The sequence below is a fragment of the Panthera tigris genome, chromosome D4, assembly GCF_018350195.1.
Source record: "Panthera tigris isolate Pti1 chromosome D4, P.tigris_Pti1_mat1.1, whole genome shotgun sequence".
In the NCBI taxonomy this organism is placed as follows: domain Eukaryota; kingdom Metazoa; phylum Chordata; class Mammalia; order Carnivora; family Felidae; genus Panthera; species Panthera tigris.
The window spans coordinates 62,298,128-62,320,275 of record NC_056672.1 but is presented as its reverse complement, the minus strand read 5'-3'; the positions used below and the strand labels follow the sequence as shown (position 1 = coordinate 62,320,275).

Below are 22,148 nucleotides of genomic sequence, written 5' to 3'. Positions count from 1 at the left end.
CCAAATTATGGTAGCAGCCCAAGTGTCCATCGATAGATGAATCGATAAGAAAAATGTGGTGGATAGATAGATAGATACAGAGACATAGATAGATACAGATATAGATAGCCACAAAAAAAGAATGAAATCTTACCATTTGCAACACCCTGGATGGAGTTAGAGAGTGTAAAGCTAAGCAAAATGAGTCAGAGAAAGACAAATACCATATGATTTCACTCATATGTGGAATTTAAGAAGCAAAACAAATGAGCCAAAGGAAGAAAAAAAGGGAGAGAGACAAACCAAGAAACAGACTCTAACTATAGAGAACAAACTGGTAGTTGCCAGAAAGGAGGTGGGTGGGGATGGGTGAAAGAGGTGAAGGGGGTTAAGAGTACACTTATCATGATGAGCAATGAGTAATGTATGGAATTGTCGAATCACTATATTGTACACCTGAAACTAATATAACACTGTATGTTAACCATACTGAAATTAAAATTTTAAAAATAAAAAGTAAAGTTTACAATCTGATTAGAGATAAAAATGAAAAGTCAGTTATGTGCAGTGGTTTTCAAAATACAGTTTGTAAAAATTATTCAGGAACTTTAAGGATGCACATTTCCAGGCTGCAGACCTAGACCCAGGGACTCCAACAAGACAGTATTTCTGGGGTGTGTTCAGTAACTGAACTGAGTAACTTTAGTAACTGAGTGCTGCATTTTTAACAGTATCCAAATAGGTGATTCTAACTAATCCACATGGTCAGGCAACCACACACTGAAAAACACCACTGAGTAGAAGCTCAGGCTCCAGAGTCAAATAGTCTGGGTCTTACCAGTTTCCAGCTGTGCGACCTTGATTAAGTTACTCAGTTCTCCATGCTTTAACGTTCTCATCTATAAAATGAAGATAATAATAGCACCTGTGTCTTTAGATGGTGGTAACACTGGCACCCAGTAAGCACTTAGTAAAAGTTGTTCTTGTTTTTGTTATCATTAATATTATTATAACACTAGAAACTGATCAAGTGCTAATTGGCCTGACATTGTTCCCAGAATTCAATGATAAAAAAAGAGTTCTGACTAAGGGTAGGAAACGCTTTAAGGAAGAAGAGAGAGTTGAATCACATCTTAAAATCAGTGAAACGTTTGGATTATCAGAGAAAATAAGAAATTCTGGGTATAAGGAACATACTCAGCAAATTATCAAGGAAGGTGAGAATAAGGTGTGTGAAAACAGGGAGGGGAAGTAGCCCCTGAAGCGGAGGGTTGAAATGGGGAAAAGTGGGAGGTAAGTAGCCAGAATACTTAAAGCTCAGCAAGCCTCAAGTCCCCCCTTCTTTTTATTTTAGATACCTGTTTTAAGAGGCAGCTACATTAGAGACAGGCCCCAGCTTTAAGAAACAGGATATAAAAGATCCATTTATAGTTAAGTTTCCTTTTTACAAAAATAATCCCTATTTACAAAATAAGTTATCACACAGAACCTTAATTCACTGTCTGCATTAAGGTTTAAGACACATTTCATTCACTAAAAATAAACAATTCAACATTCCAATAAAGGGCAATGAGCTTTTTCTGAAATCAAGAGACTATTTTATTTAATTTCGGGAACCTCAGACCCCAGCACAAGGCCAGGAACATGAGAATAGCTCTAAAACCAAATAGTTGCTCAACTATATATCAAATAGTTATGATATAAAATAGGATACACATTTTTAAAAAGTTTCTTTCCTTTTGAAAGCTGCCACATCCATTTATTGTTCATATTCCCACGTGAGGCTACTGCTTTAAAAATGCAACCAGATTCACTGTTTTCATTTATACTGAGTGTCCATAACTATGTAAGGAGCAATAAATTAAATTAAATATTGTACATGTCAATAGTCAATCTGGATAATTCAATTGAAAATACACTGAACTCTTATTTGACTTCACAGGAATTTAAGTAACTTCATTAAATTTGTAATTTAGTGGATGAAAAGAAAAGCACAGTGCACTGAGGCACTAACAGCCTCCCCTTGTTTCTTCTTTCCTCGGGTTTCTGTGTACACAGATCCTTAGAGGTTTACTTACAGGTACAACTTGATCCTCCAGGAAATGTCCATCAAACATCTCTAAACCCCAAGAATGGAAGTATCCCCTACTGGTTCCTATTGCCCAAGAACTTCTTTTCTGATTTAGGATATTCCAACTTTTCTGTTTTTATCTTAGGAAAACATCAATGGAGCATACGGGATAGTTCAGTTTTTTTTTCTTTGACTCCTCAAATGATGTCTTGAAACTTATGTTATGACCATACCGCACTCAAAACATATCCACCACAAAGGATACAAAAATACTGATTCAAAGGGGCACATGCATCCCAATGTTTATAACAGCATTATCATCAACAGCCAAACTATGGAAAGAGCCCAAATGTTCACTGACCGATGAACGAATAAAAAAGATGTGATATGTATGTATGTATGAATACACACACACACACACACACACACACACACACACACACACACTGGACTATTACTCAGCCATCAAAAAGAATGAAATCTTGCCATTTGCAATGACATGGATGGAGCTAGAGAGTATTATGTTAAACAAAATAAGTCAGAGAAAGAAAACTAACATGATTTCACTGATATGTGGAATTTAGGGAACAAAACAGATCAACATAGATGAAAGAAAAAAGATAGGGAGGCAAACCATAAGAGAGACTCTTAACTACAGAGAACAAACTGAGGGTTGCTGGAGGGGAAATGGGCAGGGGGATGGGCTAAATGCATGATGGGTATTAAGGACATTGGTTGTGATGAGCACTGGCTGTTATATGTAAATGATGAATCACTAAGTTCTACTCCTGAAACTAATATTAAACTATATGTTAAATAACTAGAATTTAAATAAAAACTTGAAACATTAGGGGGAAAAAAAAAAAACATATGGGCCAGAAGTTCATGAGGGTGTCACACTTCACTTTCATAGATGCTATCCATGTCCTGGAGACAGGGCAGCTGTGTTTATCACCTATAAAGCACAAACTAAATGTAGATTATGGAACTATGTCACTGAGGAATCAGTAACCAAGGCAAGGAGAGATGTCCATGTCGGTTATTAAGATATCCATTACAGTGGAAAGACTTGCTTTATAAAAGAACCACAACAGAAAAATGGGAATTTATCAGAAGTGATACTTTTACATTGCTATGCCCATAATTCCTACAATGAAAATACCCCACTAATACAATTTGTAATCTTTGATGAACTAGAAAATGTCTTTGTTCCCACTACCATTCACTTCCTGTTTTTGTGAACTGGGGATAAAATGACCAACTTAAGCTTCACTTCACTAATTTGATTCCAGTTAATGCCCCAAGGGGAGCTATCAGCATGTCTCTTCCAATTGCCTCCTAGGGAACAAGAGAGAAATATTTGGCCTATTAAAAACAATGGACGCATTCACTTCTGTACTGGCCTGATGGGGACCCTGTGCTTCCGTTTACAACTGCCAGGTTCATTCAGCTCTTTGATTACCTTCTATCAGTGTGTTCACAACCAATTCAAACCAATAGTGGGAGACAATTAAATTCACTGAAAGAGCAGTTTTTATGGTCACACCTGCCTAATGTCACCCAGTCTTTTTTCATGCACATGTAATTAATACTGTTCAATGCCAATAACTAAGACTTCCAGCAATATAGAGTATGGTGGTAAGAACTCTGTTACTACCAGGGACTGAGCCAGGCCTGGGTTTGTGTTCCAGCTGACACACTTAGTACCCGTCTGCCATTTCAAATACTGTGACTCAATATACCTTCAATAGTCATGCTGTCTTCTAAAATAAACAGAATGATGAAAGAATAGCAAGAAATATAATGATTACACTTGCTTTTGTATTAATAGTTACTGTCACTTGAAGCACTGTCACTGAAAGTCACTGCTTTTCAATATAGGCAGGGGCAGAGGAGCACTTTGAACTAGACATCTGTTCTTCAAAGACTCATTTGAGTCATCTCTCTTATAAAAGATGAGCATGTACCTCTGCTCTGGCAGAAGAATATAATAGAAACATTTGTGCCTTACTAAGTCAGACCCCTTATAATACCCATTGGCAACTGGGCTGGTTTCTAGGAGAAAAGGTGAACCAATCTGCAGAAGGGTCTGATACACTCAAACCCTGTTCCCTGATTCAAAGTCAGGAAGATCAATGATGGCAGACCAGGGTGGTCCAGAATAAGACCCACAGGAAAAAAAGGCAAGCCCTCTAGAATAAAACTCTCTGTGGAAAGGTTAGCAATCCGAGCTCAAAGGCCTGAGATTCAGAAGTCAGGGGGCATGGAAATAACAATGCAGACCTAGAAGTCTCTCAGGACCCAGACATCCAAGCACAATGTTGTGTTTAGAGGACATTTGACTATAGACTAAAGAACATATGAGTATGGACTTAAGAATGATCTTGGAGCTCAACCATAAGGCACCACAGTGGTTGGCACATGAGTCTGGACCACTGTCATATTGCAAAGGGAAACATCAATATTCATGGGATACTAGAGCACCCAGCTTCAACAGCAGTGCTAGGAGTTAATAGAAAGCAATGTCCAAGACTTCTCGTTTCCCTCTAATTCTGGCATTAGAAGAAGAAATAACCTTAATTTCAAGAAGGTAAGCCTTTGGTAAGCCTTTGGAAAAACACTGGACATCTTTCTCCTAGAATATCTGGGGTCTGAAATAATTAACCTGACAAAATTAAGGTGATATGACCATATTTGTACCCTAAATTAATAAAGTAAGCTACAATGGTTACACTGCAAAGGTTACAGTGCAAATGGTTACAAAGGCAGGATCTACACAGCCCGACTGGAGAAAGGACCAAGCACTGGCCTGTTGAAGAAGCTATGCCGGCAACAAACATACAACAATCTCCCAGCAGCATAGAACTGCCACCTTCTAAACCCATACATTCAGTTTATTATCTCCTTTGTTAGATTGCCAGTTAAGGTGGAAATCTGGGCATATCCCATTCCCAATGCCAATGTAGATTACTTAAAAATTTTTAATAGTATGAAAAGTATATGACATCTTCACACAAGAAACACTGATGTATGCAAAGGGAACTAGACGGAAGGGAAGGCTGACCATTCCCATGACTTCTCTTATGTGCTGGATGAATTTACTTAACAAGTAAGTGGAAGAGAGCTCAACAGAACCCACTGAGAAGGATAAGCAATTGAGGGAGGCAAAAGTGGTCTTGTGGGGTCATCGTACATCACATTTAACTCCCATCTGAGCCTTTAGAAAAACCATGGGTGCTAGAGACCACATCAAGACAGGACTCTGGGAGGGACTTACTCCTCCTAGCTCCCATCTAGGGGACTACTATGCTTGCCCTTGTACAGGGGCACTGCCATGACTAGCTCATTTTGCCACACATAAAAATATGGAATTGCCCGTATTGAAGTCTGATTGCCACAACAAACATGGAAATAAATGCTGGTTCTAGCTCCGACTCTTTCCCTACTAGGATGCTAAATCTTTAAACTAATTGGTAGCTTAAAGCTCAAGACAACCTAACATTTTCATTTTCTCTTTCTTCTTTATTTATGTCTGAAATATTTAAACAAGGATCCATATTCCCTCCATTAGACCCACTTCAACTCCCAGCAGATCACAGGTATTGACATTCTTCTGTAGAAAAAGCAAACAGGGGGAAAAAATCAGCAAACATGTAAAGTTATAAAATAAATCAAATTAAGGAGAAGGAACCACCTGAGGAATCAGAGCAAGTATGAAATATGTTTGAAATATGAGACCACCAGAAACAAGAGAGAATTTTAGGCATTTCCCAATACACATTCTCAAAAGATGAGTTGAGAAAAATGTTCACACATACATGAAACCACAACAGACCCTTAAGAAGTCATGGGGCGCCTGGGTGGTTCACTCGGTTAAGTGTCCAACTTTTGATTTTGGCTTATAATCTTTTGATTTTGATTATAATCTCACAATCTTGAGATCAAGCCCTGAGTTGGGTGTGGAGCCTGCTTAAGATATTCTCTCTCTCTCTCTCTCTCTCCCTCCCTCCCTCCCTCCCTCCAACTCTTCTCCCCTCTTGTGCACGTGTGCGTGCTCTCTATCTAAAAAAAAAAAATTTTTTTTAAAAAGTCACAATAGCCTGATGTCAAAAAAAATGAAGAAAACAACACACACTGTAATAAAAACATGCAGTGAAAACACCACGATGGATATAAGGAGTAACTGATCAGATCCTTCTAAAATGGATTACAGGGCACCTGGGTGGCTCAGACCAACTCTTTGATTTCAGCTCAGGTCGTATCTCGAGGTTTGTGAGCTCACGCCTCACATGGGGCTCTGCACTAGTGGTGCAGAGCCTGCTTGGGATTCTCTCTCCCTTTCTCTTGCTTCCCCTCCCCACTCACTTCCCCTCTCTCTCTCTCTCTTAAAATAAATAAACTTAAAAAAATGTAATCAGGATTATAGAAATAAGATTGTAGAATTCAAAATATTCTCCCACAAATTCAGGAGAAATTGATTAACAGCCTAATTTAATGAAAGAAAGGGTAAGATATATGGAGAGATTAGAATTTTATCTATGTCAGATGTAAAAACGGAGAAGAGAGAGAAGAAATAACTGTTTAAAATTAGAAGCCAATGTCTTAAGATGAAGAATTCATTTTGCAAATCCCAAAGCCTAAAAGAGTACTAGGCAAAATTATTTAGATGTAACCTAGATAAAATTTTGAAGTTCAAGACTTGTGAAAAAATATGCAAGAAAACAATCAGAAATAAAAGTGATGTGCGAAAGAGCAAATATCAGATTGGTCTCAATCTTTATGAACCGAATTTTGAGGGAAAAAAGTATATCACATCTATTCAAGTAGTTATCTTCAAAGACAAAAAGAAATTTCAGAAATTTAAATATTCTGAAATTAAAACACTTATGTACTCTTCATGAAAAAAACATCTAGAGTATATATATAACTGAAAATGAAAGCAAAAATTCAAGAAAAGAAAAATTGATATTACAAAAGAAAGTAGTTAGTGAAATACAGTCTAGTTAACATTTGGACAAAAAATTAATGTAAATGTCAAATTATCATTAAAAGGCTGTATGTTGTCCAATGTAAAAATGATAATTGTTTAATAATCTGGATTTAAAACTCCAATTTACAACAAAGAGCAGCAAGTGGAGAGAGGAAGCAGGAAGTAAAGGCATAGTAAGTTTGCCAAAGAAAGGAGTGGGCTCAGAAGAGCCAATGTTGCTTTTCTCTTTGAACTCCAAGTTCAAAGTCATGTCAATAGCTTGAAATTGGCCTGGGGGGAAGCATTTACACCACCGAAATCAGCAAATATTACCAATAAGGCTTTTCTTTTTTTCCTCAGAGAGCCACTATTGTCCCACAGGGTATAGTCAAATACCTAGTCTTTTTTTTTATTTTATATTTTTATAGTGTGGTAAAACACACATAACATAAAATACACAATTTTAACCATTTTTAAGCATGCAATTCAGTGGCATTAAGTACTTTCACAATGCTGTACAACCACCATCACACCATTTAAGAAAGTCTTAAAGTAGTCAAGTAACTTAAACTTACCAATCCGGCCAAAAGGACATGAAGTAAAAGGCAATTTCATCAGGAACTGAAAACCCAGTGTCTAGAGAATCAGACAACAGGATGGACTCAAGGCTGTGGGCAGTAAACAAATATCATGGAGCTGCATGGCTTTCCATTACAATGGCTATGGTCAGGAGCTGGGGTGGGAATTTTGCCTCCTTAATGTACCTAGCTAGGGATAGGGGTTGTAGAGGAGAAGATGTGGTCTCAAGAGATTCAGGCTGACTCTACATTTCAAACAGTCCCCTAACTTAGCCCTTTTATCTTTTGAATCGAACAAACCAGAAAGGTGCAAGAGTAGTTTCCAACATGGGCAATATACTGGAATCGCCAGATCAACTCTTAAAAAGCACTGATACCCAGGCCCACCCAGACCAATTGCCACAGAATCTGTGGGAATGTAGCCAGGACTGAGAGCCACCAGTGTAAAGCCACAACTTTCAGTAAGGGACTGCAAACCTGCATGAGTCTGCATCAGGTAAGGGACTCCCCCCTCTACTGTAACTTACCTTGTGAACATCATTCCAGGGAGTCAGAAACCACAGAGGGAAAGAACATGAAATGGAAAGACACACAGTTCGTAAACTGAGCATCAAATTGACAAGGAAAGCAATGGAGGCACCTCCCGAAGCACCACCTCAGCCAAGATTAAGCCAGTAATTTAAATCCAAATTAGGAATTGGCTAAATCTTCCACCGGTTTCATTTCTTCCACTCAGTTCTTTCTGCTGTTTTTGGCTTTGTTTTCTCCCTAGAGGTGATCCCTGTGGATTGTGCCAAACAAGTCTATTCTGATCGATTCACTGCTATTAAGATATTTTCTAAGATTACCCAGCCTCTGTGGGATTATTCAGAGAATTTCCAAACCATTCAGAGGTAGCAAACCTATAAAATGCTGGAATGCATTATCAGAAGGCTGCTGTAAGATACCAGTTAATAATACATTGTCTTCCCACAAATGGGCTAGGACAGAAGCCCTGAATAGCCCAGGATGTTACTGAAGTTGGTTTCAGCTGGCTGCCAATGCTTCTCAAAATAAATGTACAGCCCAGTCCACTTGAAAGATGAAACATTAGAAACAGGTCCTAGTCTGAGCTCTGTACTCTCCTTGAGAAGGTGGAAAAGGAAAGTGAACCAGCAATAATTCTCCTAGAAAACAGAAGCCAATATGGGAAGCTTTGGCCAAACCTAGGCCAGCTGTGTGGCACCAACTACCCTTGAAATATTTATTACCAGATGAGACACTTGTTATGGGTTGGACTGTGTCTCCCAAAACGATGTTGAAGTCTTAATCCCTGGTACCTGTAAATGTGATCTTATTTGCAACTAGGGTCTTTGCAGATGATCAAGTTAAGGCAAGGTCATTAAGATGGGCCCTAATCCAATATGACTGGTGCCCTTATAAACCAGGGAAATTCTGATAAAGAGACAAACATTTACAGAGGGAGGATGATGTGAAGACACAGAGAGAACATCATCAGCAAGCTAAGGACCACCCGAGGCCACCAAAAGCTAAGAGAGCAGGCACTGAACAGAGACTCCCTCCTAGCTCTCAGAAGGAACCAACCCAGCTGACACCCTGATTTCTGACTTCTGGCCTCCAGAACAAAGATAATAAATCCCCGGGTCTAAGTGACCAGGTTTGTTGTACTTTGTTACAGCAGCCCTGGGAAACTAATACAATCATCAAAATACAGTATTGGTTTAAAACCTGGTGGACCATTCAAAACCAGACCACTAATCCAGAGGACTAGGTAAAAAGAGGCATTCAAATATGTAATTCGAAGAAGGCAGGCACCAAACAGAAGTGATTAGAGAAAGCTAACAGGGTGGAGGAAACAGAACCAGGAGCAATCACAACACTGAAGAGGAAATTAGTTTCACTTCCTGAACATGGATTTAGAGGCCAGGTACTGCCCTCGGTGCTGGGGATTCGAGAGCAAATAAGGAGTTACTCATCATCTGCCCTGCTAGCCTTTTGTAGATATGGTGTGCCAAGATAGTAAGCAAAGCACTTTGGGATCAAAGGGGTGGGGGAGGCTCACAGAGCAACCTGGGATTTGGGGAAGACTTCCTGGAAAATAGGATATCTAAGCTCAATCTTGAAGGATGAGAAATTGACAGGATGGGCCAAAAGATGCCCATTTTCATAAAGAATCCAAGGGCCTCTTGATAGAGTGTCTAACAGGATGTGATTTTTTTTAAGAGGAAAGAGGCACAATCTTCACATACACATTTGAACATAAAACACCACAAGTTTGTCACCTTCAGAGCTGCAAAACACCCAAAGTAATAACCAGCAGAAACAGTCACTACATTGTAGAGCAGAGGAAACTGTGACCAGTGGGAGAAACCGACCTCAGCATGTGGGGGTATGAGGGCAGGAGGAATAAAAGCACATGTGCCATGCTGTATTTGTTCATGATACACATGAGACACCCCACCTTTGAGAACTACCAGAAAAACATAGAGAACTTTGCAGGAACTCATGACAGCAAGTGGGAGCAAGTCAGAGAAACTACAGCAAAAATGAAAATAATAAGGATCCCATAGGGTTGTTGTAAGAAATGAAGAAAGAATAAGTAATATTTCAAAGCAATTGGGATATATCACCCCCACTCCATCTATCAATGTTTGATCCTATCTGCATCTGTGTTTATCATCTTATGTTGTCATCATTCTCACTTACCAATATTCATTTCTTGAAAGCAACCTATTTTGGGAATGATGGCTCTGTAACACGAATGAGACTGATTTAATGACTGGCGAGTAGCAATCTAATGGGGATCATGGTGGCTGCAAGCCTGAGCACAGACAGGAATGGCATGGACCTCCTTTGTGCTGCAGCGCTCGGCTAATTGGGTCTAATGGAGGAGCTGGAGGTATTCTCCTTACGTTTTCCTAATGATATTAATGTCTTCATGAGGTTAATGAAACTGCTAACATGGGCCGACTGTGAATGGTTTTGTGTATAATATAAAACCATGTATTCTGAGTCTTATCCAAACACTAGGGATTATTACTGTTGTGGCTCGTTTTCTCTATAAAATCAAGGATGGTTGGGGGGTGGGGGGGGGGGCTTATTTTTCCTTCTAAGAGCCAGAATCAAAGACCACTAAGGATCTGATTTGATTCAGAAATTCCTAGACTGCTAGGTGGACACCATCTGGGGGGTGGGGGGGGGGGGGCGGCGCGGGGTCATTAAAACTATAGCCCTGTTTGGTCATATCCTTTATGGTCTCTACTGCCCCCTGCTGGCCTGAAGAGGGAGGAGCGGATCTCCAGCACCCCCATGGGAGATGGAAAGCACCTGAAGACAAGATAAAATATAAACAGCTATTATTTACTATCACTTACTACGTGCTTTCTAATTTAATACTCACAACATTCCTGTGGGGTAGGTCTTGTTACTGCCATTTTACAGATGAGGAAACCTATGTTCAACTAGTAAGCCAAGTTACCCAAGGACACAGAGCTTATAAGTGGCAGAACCAGGACAAGGTATAAATCTGTCTGGCTCACAACTGTCGTTACACTCCCACCAGGGCATATAGTACAGTAAAAGTACCCATGCTTCAAAACCAGATAAATTTGAGTTTTGGGTTTTTTTTATTTTTTTTAACATTTATTTATTTTTGAGAGAGAGACAGAGCGTGAGTGGGGTCGGGGCAGAGAGAGAGAGAGAGAGAGAGAGAGAGAGAGAGAGAGAGAGAGAGAGACAGAATCTGAAGCAGGCTCCAGGCTCTGAACTCTGAGCTGTCAGCACAGAGCCTGATGCGGGGCTCGAACTCATGAACCATGAGATCATGACCTGAGCTGAAGTCGGATGCTTAACCGACTGAGCCACCCAGGCGCCCGAAGTTTTGATTTTAATCCCCCAACTTAAGAGCTGTCTAACATAAACTTTCAATAAGTTATTAAATCTATTTAAATTTGCTGAACTTGTTTTCTTTATCTGTATAATGTGAATCATACCTACCTTGGAGGATTGTTGTGAGGGTTAATAATAAAGTAAGCAAAAGATAGGACCTAGAGTACAGTGGCTGCCCAACAGATGGTGGGTCCTATTTGGAGCTAGAGACAGAAGGTGGACAAGCATCAGCCTTCCTGTGGCTCGGTGGCTGGTTCACTCAGGTCCCCAGGAGGTTTGTAACTCAAAGCTCAAAAAATACCAGAATGCTCAAGTAATGATGCCAATATATCTGAATGGCTCGTTAACACTTACAAACCACTTTTGTGTATATTTTATTTGATCTTCACAAATATGTAACTACAGATGCATAAATATGCCACAATTAATTGAAGAAATTCACAATATGCCCAGCATTACTCTAAGCATATAAAATACATTGCTGAATTTCACCTTCATAACAATCCCACAGGTTGGTATTATTTTTCCCATTGTCTAGATGCAGAAACTGAGGATCAGAAAGGTCAAGTAACCACCCCAGAATCACACTGTACTAAGTAGCTGAGCCAAGACTTGAACACTGGCCAATCTGACCACAGAGCTCATTTCTCATAACCTTCAAGATACACTGCCTTCTTCTGAAGCAGGCAGGGCAAGTATTACATTTTTACTATACACATAGAGATGTTCTGATTCGCATTAAGGTAAACAACTTGTTTTAGTACTCACAAGTTGTATTCGTGAAAATTAAGCCTGAATGGTGACCAGGGGTGTCATTTAGGCATTGGCACAAGAAGGTTCCAGGTGTGTCAGGTTTGCAATGTAACATCTGGAGAAGAACCTTATGAAACTACTCATTATCCAAAAGTATTAACATCCAAAGATAAATTCATAATAATGGAAAAAACCAATTATTCACTGAAACTGGAATGAGCAATGAGGCATGAAAAAAATATATTATCTTTTTGCAAATATGGTCCAGTACTTTTACTATAAATTAAAATCTATGATAAATTGCAAATAAATTAGATGGACATCTGCAGCAGAGATTAAATAACCAAAGAAAAACTGCACATTTGGGGAATTTTAAGAACATGGAAACCACCTAAGAGAGATGGCTTTCCTTGCAGATTGTTTAGTGGATCCATTTCTTATCTAAAATCTTTTAAAGAACAATTGTGATGGCTCCCACTCACTAGCTCCTTTGAATATGAAGGATTTTCTAAGAACTAGACGGTGAGGACAGGTACCTCCAGCAGTTAATACAGAAAATGCCATTGTCATAATGTCAGATACATAAGGACACCGCAACTCAGGGACTATAATACAGATATATAACGTCTACATACAAATTTATCAAGTTGTGAATACAAGTCTGAAACTTGTAACCATAACATATAGCAAATCAGAATGGAAAGGGAGGCCTTCATAAATATTAATTTCCTCATCTTTAAAAATGGCTTAGGTGTCTATATATCTCAAGATCAGCTTCGTATTTAAAATGAACAGTGAAAAGAGGGGCACCTTGGTGGCTCAGTCGGTTAAGCATCTGACTTTGGCTCAGGTCATGATTTCACAAAGAACTTGAGTTCAAGCCCTGCATTGGGCTCTGTGCTGACAGCTCAGAGCCTGGAGCCTGCTTCAGATTGATTCTGTGTCTCTCTGGAGACTGCTTCGGATTCTGTGTCTCCCTTTCTCTCTGCCCCTCCCCTGCTCATGCTCTGTTTCTCTCTCTCTCAAAAATGAATAAACATCAAAAAAAATTTTAATGAACAGTGAAAAGAATGGAAATAATATATAAATATAAATAAATTAACATTTTGTTTCTTAAAAATTGTATATAAAGGAAAACACTTGTTAAATTACTGGAGATCTTGCTATTTAAAATAAACCTGTGGCTTCTCCCTTCCCTTTTATAAAGTGAAAATAACTTACTGTTCTTCAGTCCCTGTTGTTTTATTTTTAATTTTAACTTACGTTTTTCTTTTATTTTAAATATTTCTATTTCTTCAACAAAGGCTTTGAAGTCCAATAAATAAAGTGTATTAACTGAGAAAAGTCTTCCTGAAACACAAACTTTCCTGCTTTGCAAGGGGAGTTACCCTTTCTGTGACCACAGCATGAATAAAGACACACTTGGACATTCAGCAACACTGAGCCAGGAAGTTGCCTACATCTCATAAACCACTATGAGTCACCACAACTTCAGAGCAAGACAGAGAAATAGCAAGTGTCCACAGTTAAGAAGGAAATCTCCTATCTATAGTGAGAGATGCTTTCATGTAGGGAGCAAAGGCAGCCTTGCCAACCAATGGACATCCCAAATTTCCAGCCTCTCCTCTCCACACCTGTAGCATTTCCTGACCAATGGAGAAGCATAATTTTATCCTATACACCTCCCTTCACAGGTTATTATTTCTGCTCTTTCCCATTCCTGTTGATTGTATCATGTATGTAAGACTTTCTTCTATCCCCAATAGTGAGTCTCTTGGCAAAGCTAAAGGCTTTTCTTTAGTTGTCTCTTGAGACGTATATAAACTGGGAGTTGGGAAAGCTCTGTTTAGAAGAGCCAAAGCAGACCTAGGTGCTCTCCATACCTTGGGTTGGACCATGGCCCCTGAAGCAGGCAAATGGGCCCAGAGTGTCCATGTGTCAGAACAAAGCCTTATCTTCCTTCCAGCAAGGAAGCTTTCAAAACCCAGCCAGTACAGTAGCTGTCCACCAGACCAAAGTAAATGCCCAGATTCAACTTCATATGTATGTATGTAGGAGGATAATTTTCACATTTTACTGTGTACTTTCGTCTGGGTGAATAAAATCTCTTCTAGAAAAGAAGGTTGGGAGAAATGCTTTTATTTTCAGAAATTCTTAAAGGGTAAAATCTACCCACACAGCCTAGAGAAGGAAATCAATCAATCCGACACCAGAGCTAAGATTTCACTATATAGTAAGTGTGAGCTGGGAGGGAAGCATGGCAGGGATTCACTTGCCTCCTACATGGTCTCACTGGGAGCCAAGACTGCATTCCATAGTAGGACACTCCAGGCAGCCCTCTGTTCTGCCTCTGAACATAAGAAGTCTAACCCAGGAAGCAAGTCTAACCCAGGAAGCAAGACACATCATTCTACAGCACCTTCCTGAACTGCAGTTTATAAAATGGGATTAGTGTTTTTTTCTAACTGTATAACATTGACTAAATGTTAATGAGTATTATTATTATCTGGAATAAATACACTAGAACTTAAAAAGGAAATGTGCCAAGTTGTATGGTGCATTGTGAAGACTGGACCTAAATTTAGAAGACCTGGGCTCTCGCACTGCTATATACTACCATGTTCCCAGTGTTCTCTCTGGTTCTCAGTTTCCTCGTCTGTAAAACAAAGTGATTCAAAGTTGTGAACTGGCAGTCCCTGGAATGACTGCCCTGTTTCTCAAAAGTTTAATTTAATCATATTTAAATGGAGGACATGCTGTCCAGGCAGCCAGAGCCCCATCACTTTTTTTTCTCATAACTGATCCTCCTTTACACATTTATGAAACCAACCTAGCCCTGAAAAATTTGGGCTAGAAATGCTAAAATCTCAAAGAATATTTCCCAGTCTTAAAAAAAAAAAAGAAAAAAAAAAACCTACAGTGTTTTTACCCAAGAAGCCACAGCTAGTATTTCCTTGTTCCCTCCCTATTTGAATATCTCAGCTTGAGCTACATTTTGAAAATGAAGAGATAAAGGCAGTCCAGCACGAGGAAGGAAAGTATTGTAAAGTATGACACTGGGACGTGTCATGCCACATCATGGAGATGTAAACAGTCGTGCATGACTATACAGAAGAGTGTAGGGGGAGAAGTAAAGGGAATAGAAAAATTGAGGTGAGAGGCTTAGCAAGAGGCCAACACTGAAAAGAGTTGTGAGCTAGGCTGAAAACCCTGAACTCTGTCCCAAAAACTGAAAAGAGATGGTGGGGGGAAGGGGAGAGGGAGGTCACTGAAGGTTTTTAACCTGTTGGATTTCTATTTTAAGCCTCTCTACTCGAGAGGCTGCATGGAAGACAGACAAGTACTTTCCCCCACCAGCATAAAGTACTTTCCCCATTAGTAAAATAAGTTGTGTAGAACAAGGGTTCACACTGCTGGCTGCATATTAGAATCACCTGAGAAACTTGTAAAAGCACTGCTAACCTAGCCTGATGCTAAGAGATTTTTATTTAGTTGAGGGGGTAGAAACAGGTACGATATTTTTTCTTAAATGCTTAAAGATTCTTCTCGCTCTGAAATTCTATCAACTGTGTCAAAGGAGGTTCTTACCATTCAAAGTGAAGCGTGGTAAAAGCCACTTCCTTTATATCCTCAGACCCCAAATCTGGAACAACGTTTGGAAAGTACCTCCAAACAACTTATATCACTCTTCTTCTTTAAATTGGTTTAATCCTTGAGCGTATCAAGCTTCTCTCTGAAAAAGCACAGGATTATTTCAGAGAATGATTTCAAACTCCTATTTTAGAATTTCACACTGTTAAATCATTTAGAAGTGAAAGAATACCAGCACCTCCCAAATAAACGGAAAACTAAAATGAAATATAACAAAGTCTATTCACATCTTATAAGGGATTGTTTTTAATCAATCAGTCAATGAGAATATACATAAAACCTGAGTCTGTGTAATATTTCCCAAAATGAGTTACTCCAGCCTGGTAGGAAAGCAGCTCTCTACTCATTTTCTGCCTCTCTCTTCCCCTAGCTTGAACCTGAAGACATTTGCTTGTTTGCTTGCTTGCCAGTTTTCAAAGCTATTGAGCACTTCCTATGAGCCAAGCATTGTGCCAAGGACTTTACAAATATACATCACCATTTTATTAATGTAGAAACTGAAAAGAGGAAAAATAACTCCCTCAACAACACAGAGCTGGTAAGAAGCAATGCTAGAATTTGAACCCAAGTTCATCCTCCAAACCCATGTGCTTCACCATCACCCTGCAGGGTACGGCCATTCCTCCCTACTCTCTAATGACATCTTGCCATCTTCTCACACCCCCACACCCTCCCTGACCTGTGGATGATTCCACTTTGAGTTCACTCGAAGGATGTGAAGAGGTAAATTAAGAATAGACACACATATAACCCAGATCATCTGATCCTCTCTCAGGGGGTGATCCCTCAGAATGCTGAAGCAGGGTGCCCTCTGCTGTTAAAGATGATGTAGATGTGGGTTAAGAACCGACGGCCAGGAAGATTCAGAGGGCCTCCTTATAATAAGGAGACCAAAGCTTGAGATGAATTTGTCCCTTATAAACAAACAACTGTACCTCCTGCTCACAAAGAAAACGCTTCTGCTCCATGGGTCTATCCCAAAAAAAAGCCTTCAACTAAAAGAAGCAAGACTTCCATGTCAGTTTTCAAAATTTTGTCCAAATTCAACGCACAGAATCATTACAGTGGTCCTGAAATCAGCCTCCAGTCCTCTGGTTTGATGTTATTTTCCTGTGTTCAGGCTGTTCGCATTAAACGGAAGCTGTGACCTCTACGGCTACCGCCCTCTTCTAACTGCGATTGTGAGAAGGAATGTCTCCTTATATTAGGCATTAAAATGATGCTGAACTTGCTGCTAAGAATCCACAGCCTTGGATGCTTTCTTTCTTTACTCAGAAATTATAAAACATTTAGGGACCCCTGGGGCAAGTTAATCATAAAATATTCAGCAACATCTGTGCCCTATTATTTACTGACAGACTAAACCCAGAAAATATGGCGCCTGTATCGCCGGCTGCCCTTCATCACGTGGGCGCGCACACCGTGGCTGGAGGCGCTGTTCTGCAGTCCTTTGCCTCTTTCTCACTCAGCCCTTCTCCCCAGCACCTCAGTCATGGGCTACCAGTACAAGCCGAAGATTAGAGTCTCCCCAGGCAAAGCAATTTCTAACAAATGGCTCCCGGTCCTGCGGGGATACTGCTGTGTGCCTCGCCTCAGGAATTTACCCAGGTGAGTGGCAGGAAGATTCGATCACAGCCTGTGGAGGGAACTGCAGTGACCCCGGTGAGAGCGCCCCCTGGAGTCTGTGCACAGGCACGCACATGCGCAAGCTTCAGGCTGCTCTGCTCCAGAAACAGAATCCCATAGGAAGGGTTACAGACTAGAGGTGAAGGCACTTGCATTCTGTCAGGCAGTCAATAAACGCACAATCAACACCTCCTCTGTGCCGGGTGCAGTGCTGGGCTCTGGCTTCTGGTCCTGACTGTGCTGCCTTATGATCCTAATACCGTGATCCTCAGTGTGGGTTTCAGGATGGAGGGTGAGGGGAACAAGATAGCCACGTGGAGCGCTGTTGTAAACTACATGGCCCTTCTTATTACCAAATTCTGATAAACAGCTCCCCTCTCCACCACACTCCCCTCCCACTCCCAGCTGCATTTTTATTTTGGAAAAAGTTCCTCACAGTATATAGCTGGTCCCTTCAAGAACTATGAATTAGATCCTTTGTAAGCAGAGTGACCATACATACACCCAATTTGTCCAGGACAGTTCCAATTGACATCTGTTCTCCTATTTTATTAATAACATCCTTTTTCCCTCTCAGAGGTGTCCCAGTTTAGGAATGTACTTTATATGGTCACCCTTTATAAAGGCCTTTCCAGATTTAATGTGACTTTCACACACCCATACCAAAGATTTCAGGGCTTCTAGAAACTTCCCCACAAAAATCTCCCTAACTATATTTTAAGAGTCCCAACTGAGAAGTCTCATCACATTGTGTTTCTATCAGACAACATTGCTATAGACCCTTGCTGCTTAAAGTGTCCTTCACAGACCAACAACTTGAATATCACCTGGAAGCTATTAGAAAACAGGATCTCAGGCCCCATCACAGGTCCACTGAATTAGAATCTGCAGTTAAACAATATCCCCAGGTGATTCATCTCTACACTGAAGTTTGAAAAGTACATAGGACTGGAATAGACATTTTTCCAAAGAAGACATACAGATGGTAAACAGACACTTGAAGAGATGCTCAACATCACTCATCATCATGGAAATACAAGTCAAAATCACAATGAGATATCACCTTACACCTGTCAGAATGGATAGAATCAAAAAGAAATAACACGTGTTGGTGAGAAAGGAGAAAAAAGAAAATGGGAGAAAAAGGAACCCTCATGCACTGCTGGTGGGAATGTAAACTGGTGCAGCTACTGTGGAAAATAATATGGAAGTTCCTCAAAAAATAAAAATAGAAATACCATATGATCCAGAAGTACCATATAATACCAATTCTACTATTTACCCAAAGAAAACAAAAACACTAATTCAAAAAGATATATGCACCCCTATATGTATTGCAGCATTATTTACAATAGCCAAGACCTGGAAGCAACCCAAGTGTCCACTGATAGATGAATGGATAAAGAAAATGTAATATATGTGTACACACACACACTCACACACACATATATATTACTCAGCCATTTAAAAAAAAAAAATGAGATCTTGCCATTTGCAACAACATGGATGGACCTAGAGAATATTATGCTAAGTGAAATAAGTGTGACAAATAACATATGATTTCACTTATATGTGGAACCTAAAAAACAACATGAACAAACAAAGCAGAAATAGACCCATAAATACAGAGAACTGATGGCTGCCAGAGGGGAGTGGGATGGGGAGTGGGGGGTGGGGAAAATGGGTGAAGGTGAGTGGGAGATACAGGCTTCCAGTTATGGAATGAAAAAGTCGTGAGGATGAAGGGTACAGCCTAGAGAATATAGTTAGTGGTACTATAATAGTTTTGAATGTTGACAGATGGTAGCTACATTTCTGGTGAGCACAGGATAATGTTTAGAATTGTCAAATCACTGTGCTGTACACCGGAAACTAATGTAACATTGTGTGTCAACTACAATTTTAAAAATCTCATTACATTAAAAAATTTTTGAAAAGCACAGTTCAGGGGTCAAATTTTTTTCTTTAAAAGGCTGGATCATGTGGTGCTGAGTGGTTCAGTCAGTTAAGTGGTCGATTCTGGATTTCCACTCAGGTCTGATCTCACAATTCCTGAGTGTCGGGCTCTGCGCTCACGGAGCCTGCTTCAGATCCTCTGACTCCCTCTTCTGGCTCTCCCCCACTTGTGCATACGTGCGCGCACCTCTCTCAAAAATAAACGTTAAAAAAATTTTTTTAATAAATAAAAGGCTGGATCATAAATAATTCAGGCTTTATGGGTGATACAGTCTCTATCACAACTACTAAACTCTGTCATTGTATTATATATAAGTGAATGAGTGTGGCTGTGTTCCCTTGAAACTATTTACTGGAGCACCTGGGTGGCTCAGTCGGTTGAGCCACCGGCTTCGGCTCAGGTCATGATCTCACGGTTTGTGAGTTTAACCCCCACGTTGGGCTCTGTGCTGACAGCACAGAGCCTGCCTCCGATTCTGTGTCTCCCTCTCTCTCTGTTCCTCCCCCACTTGTGCTGTCTCTCTGTCTCTGTCTCCCTCTCTCTCTCTCTCTCTCTCTCTCAAAAATAAATAAACATTTAAAAAAAAATTTTTTTTTAAAAGAAACTATTTGCTGAAACAGGCCATATATTTACTATGGGCTAGACCAGTGGTTTCTCAAATGTTAGTATTCATTAGCATCACTCTGGGAACCTGTTAAAACTTGCTTGCTCATCCTTGCCCTCAGTTTCTGATCAGGTTTAAGCAAGGGTCTGGGAATTTGCATTTCAAGCAAGTTTCCAGGTGATGCCAAAGCTGCTGGACCAGAGACCACAACTTGAGAATCACGACTCTAGAGTTGTGATTTTCAACTCTAGCTGTTAGAGTTATTCAGGAGTCTTTTGAAAAATACCCAAGCCTGGGTCTCACTCCAGACCAATCAAATCACAGTCTCTAAGGGTGGGCCCTGGCAGCATTGATACTTTTTAAAAGCTCCCTAGGTAATTTGAATGAGCATCCCAGTATGTGCACATTACAAAATTACCTTCTATTCCCTAAATGACAATGGCAAAGCATTAGGAAGACAGAAATGTTAATGAACCAATTTACAATTATCTGTGAAAAACCTGCACCTTAACACACAAAGACAAGAATTTTACAAGGGGATGTCTTCTTAAGACTCTCAAATTGGTAAAACCTACAATGTGACTAAGCACAATTTAACACTTTCAGGTTGTTTGGGGAGGTTTTTTTTTTTTTATTATTATTTATTTTGAGGGGGGAGGGGCAGAGAGAGGGAGACAGAGAATCCCAAGCAGGCTTTGTGCTGCAGGGCTCAATCTCACAAAGCTTGAGATCATGATCTGAGCAGAAATGAAAAGTTGTATGCTCAATGGACTGAGCCACTCAGGCATCCCTGGGGAGTTATTTTTAAGTGAACAGAAAGAAATATAGGTTATCAGGATTTCCTTCCCATGCTGTTTTGGTATTCCATTTCACAAATAAACAACTCAACAGCAAGTACCAAGACTTGACTCCTAGTTCTGAGCTTGCAAGTCAACCAGCTGTGTGACCTTGGATAAGTCTCTTGAGCTTGTGCTTTCTTGACTGTAAAATGAGAGGGTTTGGCTTGTGTCCCCTCCAGCTCTACATGTTTTTGCTTTATGATCTGCATTTTATGAATCACGACTTTCTGTAAACATTTCAAGATTTTTCTCTCTGGCAGTAGCAGCAGGTATTGTGTCCATAGGATCAGGCCAAGAGTGAAAGCAACTGCTTATACAGAGATGCCCTGCATGTGATTTTTGTTTATGGGGTAGCAAATTCTGAGCACCATGGAACTTGCCATCTTGGTGGACCACCCTTAGAAATCAGAATCATGGCCAGGGTCAGTATCAGGTGGAGATTTCACCTACTGTGCCAAGCTCTCACCTACTTTGAATAGTGATATTGATGCATGGGAAGAAAGGAGAATGAATAATCTTAACCATGGACAAAGAGAATAAAAACTGTCTTAGGATATAGGAGGCTTTATCCTTGGGCTGAGGAAAGAACAGAACAGATGCAAGAGAAGTCAACAGAGATATCTCAGCAACTGTATGAGAATAGAGGTCACGTGGGAAATGACAATTGCTACATTCAGTGGGACAGGGAATAAGAACACTCATGAACCAGAGGAAAATAGAAAGAAAGGCGGTAGTCATATGTATGACTTCCTGCATCTATGTTTCAGGGCTAAGTCTCTTGAAAATAGTCCAAATGCCCTTAGAAAGTCCTATAAATGCACAATAAGATCAATTCTGATTCTTTGGGAAAACCCAGTGAACAAAGGTGCCCCTGCTACTAGACAGACAGACTTTGGACATTAGGAGTCAAAATTTCTAAATGGGCTTTTAAGGAAGACATTTTATTAACTTACTTCACTAGATGTCCTTTCTACTGAATAGTCTTTTCTGTATCATACATGATGGGAACTAGTTTTCCAATTAGATATTTAACTTTTACTACTCTAAATAATCTCAATTTAACAAGGAATTAATTAAATGGATATAGTGAAAAAGCAAGTGGAATGATCACTAACAGCAATCTTATAATTCCATCTTTTATCAACAACGTGTGAATCAGTGTAGGTTAAACCAGTCTCTTCCCATGAAGTCCTCTCTGGATTCATAAAGTAGAAACTTTCACCAACACATCCA

At 39.9% G+C, this 22,148-nt stretch overlaps 1 long non-coding RNA gene across 1 annotated transcript in view; it reads right to left on the bottom strand.

Annotated features, from left to right (window-relative positions):
* LOC122233219 overlaps nt 1-22,148 on the bottom strand; it is an 82,452-nt gene that overhangs the window by 7,996 nt on the left and 52,308 nt on the right. Inside the window, exon 2 of the long non-coding RNA XR_006210738.1 lies at nt 15,827-15,971. This is a non-coding gene — a long non-coding RNA (uncharacterized LOC122233219). The remainder of the gene's footprint in view (nt 1-15,826; nt 15,972-22,148) is intronic.